Genomic DNA, 9,147 nt, shown 5'->3' with positions numbered 1-9,147 from the left:
GAGCTGCCAATTAAAAAAGCAGCTGATTTTCAGGGAGAGAGCAAAGGGAACGGAGAAAGTCCACCAATCAAGGGCATTATAGGTATGGAAAAGCTAATTGCTCTGGACCATAAATAGTAAGAGACAGAGCCAAAAAAAAAAAAACAAAAAAACACTTGAGAAACAAAAGTCCAAGAAAGCTTTCAAATTAAGCTAAGTGACTCAGTTTTGCAGGAAAAAAATCAGATTAAGAATATTACCAAAGACTCTTAGCGTCTGTAGCCTCAAGGTAGCTGTAGTTAATCAGAGAGCATGTGGATGGAGATAATAAAGGAAAAAGTCAAGCTTGGGAAATCCTTTTAGGTACATATTTGTGTTTATTGCCACATGGAACTGTCTAGAAGCAAACAGATAAAAACTTCCTAAGTTTTTGAGGAAATTGTATTGCCAAAGAAACTGCAAGCCTAGTCTAAAAATAGTCTATGACCGCTTGCTGTCTTAAACCCTCTACTGAAATAACCCAAGGGTATTTGATGAGTCTCTGACAAGAAGCAGTGCCACAGCTATATTTCCCCAAAGAGGACATACTCTCTCTCATCCATATTAGCTTTGGCCATGGAGGATAACAGAAAAGTACTTTCTTTTTTTTTTTTTTTTTTTCGGTACGCGGGCCTCTCACTGTTGTGGCCTCTCCCGTTGCGGAGCACAGACTTCGGACGCGCAGGCTCAGCGGCCATGGCTCACGGGCCCAGCCGCTCCGCGACATGTGGGATCTTCCCGGACCGCGGCATGAACCCGTGTCCCCTGCATCGGCAGGCAGACTCTCAACCACTGCGCCACCAGGGAAGCCCCAGAAAAGTACTTTCTAAAGAGCAGAGGAAGGAATCATGAAAAATTTTAAGGGAGTGTTATTAGAGAACAAAATCAGAGTTAACAGGACCTTTTTCTTACCCCCAGTTAGGAGGTTTTCATAATGTGTGCCCAGTAGACTCTAGTAACTGCTACATTCTAGGGTAGTGACTGCTCTGGATGGTCCATTCTGACCTTTCTGGGCAACTTTTATTGTAATTATCATGTCCTCACTTTATCATGATATACTGGGTATGGAGATGCATATAACTTTTAATAACATGTATTTTCAGTTCATACCACAAGCAACAGCTAGATCAGCCAGAAATAACCGCTCATCACCTGGAGCACATGGGCCAGCAACTGAATAGGGCTATTGGATAGGATTTTTCAATTACCTGACTTAGGAAGAAGCGGATGTGTCATATGTACACAGGAGGAGTGCAACGGATATTTGGTGGCCCAACTGGCACATAGTGGCAGAGACTGGCAAGATTTTAAATCTTTTACCTCTTTTTCCTGGGCACTTAGCTTGACTGTATATCACAGTTTTGCTTGCTGCAGTGATGAGATTGAGTTCTGCCCAATGGAATAAAGGTGGAAGTAACACGTACCCTTCTAGGTCTGACTCAAAATATATATCCCAGGAGATCCCCTTTCTCTCTTTCTCTGTCAGGGGCTGCAAGCAAAGGGTTCTAAGGTTATTTGACAAAATCAAAAGATGGAAGGAACTTAAAGTACTACTTGACAAACAGAAACTGAAGACAATAAGCTCTTCATGTCCAGAAGACTTGCCTAATCAGAAACTGGGCTACTACTGGAATAAGAAATAAAGTGTTATTATGTTTGCCATTGAAATGCTGTATTTATTTGTTATGGCAGATAACTTTCTCCACTAATAGAGTAGGTATGATTACTTGTTATTATTACTTTATACTCCATTTATTATATTTTCAACCACCACTTGACTAGAAGTTGCTTGAGGGCAAGACAGAGGCTTAGTACTTACTCTGATGACTCATTAAACTTTCTTCCAAAACACATTCACTGGGACCTAACCTCTTAAAGCAATGACATATTCTATACCCCATTATGCTGAAGGGGTAAGTTCAGAGGCATTAGAAGATTAAAATCTGATATGAGAGAACATTTATAGCTCTGCTTTATAGATTTTAGAAAGGTGCTAAAATCAGTATTTCCTGTCCAATATTTGGGCAAAATGTATTAGCTTTTGGTGTGATGGTGGCTGGGAAAAAAAAGTCTCAAGATCAAGGTAGTGTCAGGTGAAACAGAGATAAAGTCAACTTCAGTTTATTTAATTGAAGCCTTTAGCATAATTCTCAGTCCAAGAAGAAACAAAAATATTAAATCCTACTGATAAATCCTGAACTTAGCTGTTAAGACTAAAAATTAAATTAAATTCTGCAATGATATATCTACTGCAGCAATCCCTATTCTTATTCGTGCTACCACATGCATGACAAATTCCTCTGTCATATTCATTCATAAACATTTGTTAAATTATCTGATTCCTATTAAAGAAGCCAAATTGTAATTAACCTGTATGTTTAACGAGCTTTCACATATTTTTTCAAACCCATGTACTCATGAAAATTTTGAATAATTTCTAATTTTGAAAATATCCTCTATAAAATCGTTTTTTGAAACAAGCTACATGTTTAGAACACTCAAATATTTTATATGAGAAAATCATGAATTTATTTCTGGTGATTTGCTATTAATGACGTATACTTTCACCTAACTGAGAAATCTGCCGAAAATAATATAAATTTTATTGTAGTGAAAATAGAAGGTTGAAAACAAATGAGAACTCCTGAGTCAATTATGATGAACTATATACTTTCTTTTCAGTGGGTTAAAATTCTCCATTCAAATCAGAAGTGTAAGATGAAATAACTTTCAAATTCTTTTGCATCACTAATTCCACAAAGATGAGTTTTCGGGATAAAGAATACAAGTGATTTGTGGTTTTAAGTTTAGTGTGAAAGAGAAGTGTCTGTTAATCTAGTGGACAGATTTTGAAGGCAGCAGAGAGAGATACAGTCATGTGGTCACTGGAACTGGCGACTATTGTGAAGAAGAGACCACATGGGCCACTTGAGATCATGGCATTCAGCCGACAGGTAATGTCTAATTCTCACCCAATTGGTTGGGAAGTGCTGAACTTCATTCCAAGAACACTTCCTTTAACTTCTCTGAGACCCTCTGAAAATTAGCTTGGAAGCTGATCGAACCCTTATTCTAAAAAGTAGAAAATGAGTAAAAACTGTCAGTTACAAGGAAGTCAAGTGGAATTATGGGTATAAACTTTCTCTTAAGTATTGCTGAATCAATAAAGTCAGTATCTACTCTGGAAGTACACAGTGATTATGAGGATTTTGTCCTACCCTACTGGTAGATAGTGTCATCCAAACCTGGAATCAAAAACTAAAATAAAAAAATGTCAGATGTTATTTAACCTAGCCAGGCACAGAGGGTGCCTAATCTCCTCATCAGGACTGGATTCAGAGTGTGGACGTGGTCAGTGATAAAGGTGCTAATGCCAAATGATCAGAGGAGAAAGCCAGGCTAGAATTTGTTCAGATGACCAGGCAACCAGACAGTGGTAGGGAAGGGGGTGTCTGACAAGTCCTTTAGATCAAAACAGTACCTGGAGCTGAACATGGCAATCAATCTGGGGTAAAAACGAGATGCTGATAAAACACTAGCTGGGCATGATCAGAAACAACACTAGCCAAAACTCAACTCCTTGAGAGCAGGGCCCAATCCTGTTTCATCTTTACGGCTCCCATGCATTATAAATTGCCAATATGCCTGTGAATGAGTTTTTAAAAAACTGTTATCTCAGGGGAAAGATGGACATAAGGAGTATTTGGGCTGGGCTTTCATTGGCCATCTCACTCTGATGGTAAGTCCATTTTGATCTTCAAAAGAACTCTCCTGATAGCCGAATTCTGGTTTCAATGAAGTAAAATCTGTATTTTAGATTCTCAGAAACCCAGTATTGGGCTTCCCTGTTGGCGCGGTGGTTGAGAGTCTGCCTGCTGATGCAGGGAACACGGGTTCGTGCCCCGGTCTGGAAGGATCCCACATGCTGCGGAGCGGCTAGGCCTGTGAGCCATGGCCGCTGAGCCTGCGCGTCCAGAGTCCAGAGCCTGTGGTCCGCAACGGGAGAGGCCACAACAGGGAGAGGCCCGCGTAAAGCAAAAAAAAAAAGAGAAACCCAGTATTTCCTTATCATGCAAAAATATATTTATCAAGAGTCAAAAGAAATGTTCATCTTTCAAGGAAAATTAAATTATGCCACGTAATTCTTTAAAGAGGAGACAAGGCCTGGGTAGTAATTACACAACAGATTTACAGAAAGCACACAGAAAGCATGTTTCCACAACCACTGGCTTTCTGTCTCTCTCTCCCCCTCTCAGCTTGTGCCTATGTATGAATGTGTTTGCTTTTTGCTGTTGTTGTACAAAGGGTAGGATGAGAAGATAAAGCAAACTACTAACTCAAGTAAAAAGAAAAAAAAATGATGTGTTTGTTCAGGAGAACAAGTTTGGATTATTGTCTGGAGGTTAATTTTCTTAAGAGAATCTACAAATAAATTACACTAACAGGGAGTTCGTCAAATGCATTTTTGTTGGTTTTTTTTGGCTAGGATTCCTGAAGGATATATCAGGTAGAGAACAAGTAAGGGAGATGAACTTTTAAAAATCTTCATGATACACACAAATTACCTGATTATATGTCTTCTGATGTAGCAGATTAAAGATAATACTAAATATACTTAGTAAAATTTAAACTCATTTATAGACTAAAAATTACATCTACAAAAGCAAGCAAAATCCTTTCTATAATAAAATGTGTTCTTTGAAGAGTGAATTATGGGCATAAGATAGTAGCATATTACTATAAGATATAAGTTAAAAGGGAAAAGATATTAGTAAGTTGAATAAAGAATTATTAAATTTACATTGGAACCAACCATGCAGAAGACTGATATATAGTAGATGAATATCATCAAATTCATTATGAAGCCTACAGATAAGTCAGTCTATCTGACAATTATTACAAGGATTATTCTTCTGTCCCATGTGAACACATGTCATAATATTATTTAGTATCATCCTTTAAAAATACAAACCCTTACAAAAAAATCTGCCATGTTAATCTAGTTTTCTAAATGAACACTGTGCAGTAGTCAGAGAATATGTAATATTATGTATCACTTTCCAAAATCTTTTCAACCTAATGTCTAAGCCATATCTTCCTCAATTTTGATTAAAACTGAGAGAGCTTAAAGTTGCCTTTCATTTGTTCCTCACCTAGTTAAAATTGAGGAAAAAAAATTAGCAGGTAAATTAAAGTTTATAAAAGTCACAAATAGTTGCTGAGGTATCACCTTTTATTAGGAGCAGTGAAATATGCATAGACATTTCTAAATCAGAGCTAACAAATTAAATTGCAAAGTTTAACTTAATATTGCCCAATTTTTGCACATTTACATGGAGAAACAGAATTCTCATCTTTTATTTGGAAATGTACAGTTTGGATAAGTGTAGACAAAACATCTGAATGAAAAGTAAAAAAGAGTATGTCCAATCATCCATTTATTCTAGTTACTCACATAAATCATAATATATCTGGAAGTTCAGATATTAACAAAAAAAGCCAAGGTAGATATAAGAACAATCAAGATGTTTTATGCTAGCTGCATCAAACATTTGATTTTTAGATACCTAGATTTGTAAATTTCCAGGTGGAAGTTCTCAGTTTTATCCAAATACGTAGACATTAGTCAAAACTTATTAGTCCTAGGATTTCCCTGATAGTCTAGTGGTTAAGACTCCACGCTCCCAATGCAGGGGGCCCGGGTTCGATCTCTGGTCAGAGAACTAGATCCCGCATGCCACAACTAAAAGATCCCGTGTGTCATAACTAGGACCCAGCAGAGACTAATACATAAATAAATATTAAAAACAAAAAAACGTATTAGTCCTGAAAAACAGATAGCAAGGTAATCTATAAAGTCAGAAAATTTTCCTCCTGTTAGTGAAAACTACCTTACTATATAAAAGACACCTGTAATCCTTTATATCTTTCTTTTAAAAAACATTCTGAATTTTTCATTTGTTTGCTGTTCCTTAAACAAATTCCCTTGGCTTCCATATTATCCTCTCGTTTCTCATCTACCATTTTCACTGTTTATTCTCAGGCATCTGCATTTCCTCTTTTTTCTCTGCTTGCGTAATTATTTTTTCAGCATTTTTCCCTTGGCCACAGTGATTTTTTTCTCACTCTATGTCATTCAATCGGTCGCTCTCAATAAATACGTACATTTTGAAAATTGGTTGGGGCATTATTGGTTGTCTCAATAATAGAAAGAAGCATGTTTAATGGGCAGGGACCAGTTACACTAAAGTCCTGCTGTCTATGGAGTACTCCTTGAAACAGGAAATGGCTCACAGCATGGAAGTAAACATGTTTAAATATTCTGCAGTGAGCATTTAACTCCAATTTACATAAAATCCAGCTAATGTTTAACCTAGGCTACAATTGTAATTTCTTTTGTTTGGAACGTTAACAATCACCTGAAATACCTAAAGTCTCTTTCCTTTTCCTTTTTTGCTCCCTGCAATGCAAGTCTGACACTAAATACACAGAGCTGGGTCAAACTTCACAAACTAAGAGCACAGTCCTCCATAAAACTGCCCTCACTTCAGACACAAGCCTGGAGCCTGCCCTTCTGACAAACGGGCATCAAACTTAGGGGTTCCACTACCCTGAGTTTCAATAATTCACTAGAAAGACTCACAGAACTCAGGGATGTGCTATACTTAAAATACAGTTTTTATTACATCAGAAAAGGAAACAAATCAGGACCAGACAAAGAAGAGATGCATAGGGCGAGGTCTGGGTGGGTTCCAAACGCTAATACATCACCATCCAGTTACACTGATGTGTAACAATACACACAGAGTGCTGTTAACTGGAAGCTCACCCAAGCCTCCCAGTCTAGAGTTTTATTGGGATTTCATTACACAGGCACACCTGATTGAATCATTGGCCTGTTAGTTAACTCTGTCTCCTGCCCCCTCCCTCCCTGAAGTCAGTCAGATATCAAGTGGCTCAAAAGCCTCTAATTAGGTTCGGTCTTTCTAATGTGGTGAGCCCTTATCCTGAGCCAGTCTCATTAACATAAACTCAGGACTGGTGTGAGGGCACTACCAGGCAAAACAAAGGCACTCCAATCATTCTTGAAATTCCAAGAATTTTGAGACTCCCTCCCAGAAACCAGGGGCAAAGGCCAGACAATTCTTTATTACACAACACTCCCTATCTTTCCTTATGTCAGACTCTCATCATCTTTCCAAAGTGTTGTTTTCATTTAAATTATGTTTCTACTTCCAACTTGGTTCTGCTTCAGATCTGTGCTCTGCAATCCTGCCAAAGTAATCTAGCTAAAATGCAATCTGCATGATGTCAGTCCTGTTTAAAGTCCTTTAACAGTGCCCTGAATTTAACAAAGAAACCCAGGTTCCTTAGTGCAGCATACAGCACTTTCTGAGAGCTTCACTGCCTAGTTCTCTAGTCTTACACATATCTCAAGTTACTTATTTTTCCATTTAAAAACCTCATCTAATCGTATATCCTACTAAAGTAACTGATATTATAAAGTAACTGATATTATAAAGTAACTGATCTTGGGTGCCGTTGCTCATTCTATTTTCATTTTTAAAAGACCTTTCCCTCCCTCTACTAATTGTTTGCAAAATGCACTGTAAGACTCATATTAGGTGAAATTAAATCTTTCTTGTTCTATCCATGTTGGGTGAGCTTCCATTTTTTTGCATTCTCCTGGCACTCTGTACATTTTTTGGGAAAATCATTAATTTTCTTGTAAAAATTATTTATGCAAATGTCTACACTGAAAAACTGCCCTTGTGGGTTTGTTAAGAGGAACTCATATATTCAGGTGGCCATTATGGCTTCCAGCTTACATCATAGGTGGTCATGCCATGTGATTAAGCTCTGACTTCCAAGAAGTGTCCTCAGCACTGATCCTGTCCTCTACCTGCTTTTCGCTTGCTAAAGTGAGAATATGCAGACTGGAACCAAATGGTACCATAAAGTGGAAGCCATGTGTAGAGAAAGGTGACATGACCAACAGAAGGAATTGTGTTCTGGATAATTACTGTATTTATCATCTTTGGACTACCTTGATATATTTTTTCCCATAAATGGGAGATAAATGTCTATCTTTTTAAACAGCTATTATTTTGGTCACTCCAGCCAAATTCAATATTGATTGCTATTCTTCTCACAAAGTATAAGCTCTTACTATCTTCTCAATTACCAGGAACAAGAACAACAGCTAGAATAGTATGTACTCAGTAATTGTTCACTGAATTGAAATAAAACATAGATGTAAAAGCAATTGATTTCTATTCATAAGGAGATAATGAAGCATTTGTCCAATAATTTATAATAGACTAAGTCCACTGAAATAGGTGTTTGGATAATGACAATTTTAGGTTTCAAATATGTAAAATAAGTGCATGAAATTGGCCAAATGAGTGAATATCTGTAAAAATTACACATTTTAGAAAGCTGACCAAGATACCCTAATGGCAAAATATATTATAAAAATAATAGCATACTTATATATTTAAATATAAGTGGCTTATTTACTTTAGTATTGGAAAGCTTAAGGTAAAAACGATATTAATCAATATTCAAATTAATGGAAATATATTTTGGTTTATTTATTTTGTTTGCACTCAATGGGGTATGTCTTTGTCAATGTCAAATCCAATGTTTACCTCTTTTGGCTTCTGTTCTATCACTTCCTCCTGGTTTTCCTCTACTTTGCAGACTCTCTTCTCAGGCTTGTCTGCTGGTCATTCTGTTTTCTGCTCAGACTCCAAATGCTGGCGTCCCCTAGGTCCTCTCTATAACCCCCCACACTCCCGGGAATCTCACATGGGCCCACAGCTTTAGCTACCATCTATCTATAAATCTACATCTATCAAATCAATGTTTCCACCCTGGACCTCTCCCTGAAATTCCAGATTTGTCTATCCAAATTTCTTCTTCAATACCCAGAGTCACCTCAGACTTACCATGTTCAAAACAGAATTATTGAACTCCCACATAAGCTACCTTCCACAAACCTGCTTTTATACTCATCTGTTTCTTTTCAGTATACATCCATTCAGTAGCTCATACCAAAAGCTAATCATGTTCCTGATGTGCTTTATTCATCATATCCATTTATACTTCATGCGAAATTTAACTCTA

General features: G+C 37.3%; 1 pseudogene; it reads left to right on the top strand.

The window, feature by feature from the left end:
• The first annotated feature begins 2,894 nt into the window (after positions 1 to 2,894).
• The window catches only part of LOC111177388 (uncharacterized), a 64,545-nt pseudogene continuing 58,292 nt past the window's right edge, over positions 2,895 to 9,147 (top strand).

This window comes from Delphinapterus leucas, chromosome 1 (genome assembly GCF_059928025.1).
Source record: "Delphinapterus leucas isolate spDelLeu-1000000601 "Yukka" chromosome 1, BTC_Dleu_Yukka2, whole genome shotgun sequence".
Classification (NCBI taxonomy): domain Eukaryota; kingdom Metazoa; phylum Chordata; class Mammalia; order Artiodactyla; family Monodontidae; genus Delphinapterus; species Delphinapterus leucas.
The sequence above is the reverse complement of the archived record's forward strand: the minus strand, read 5'-3'. Positions and strand labels throughout refer to the sequence as shown.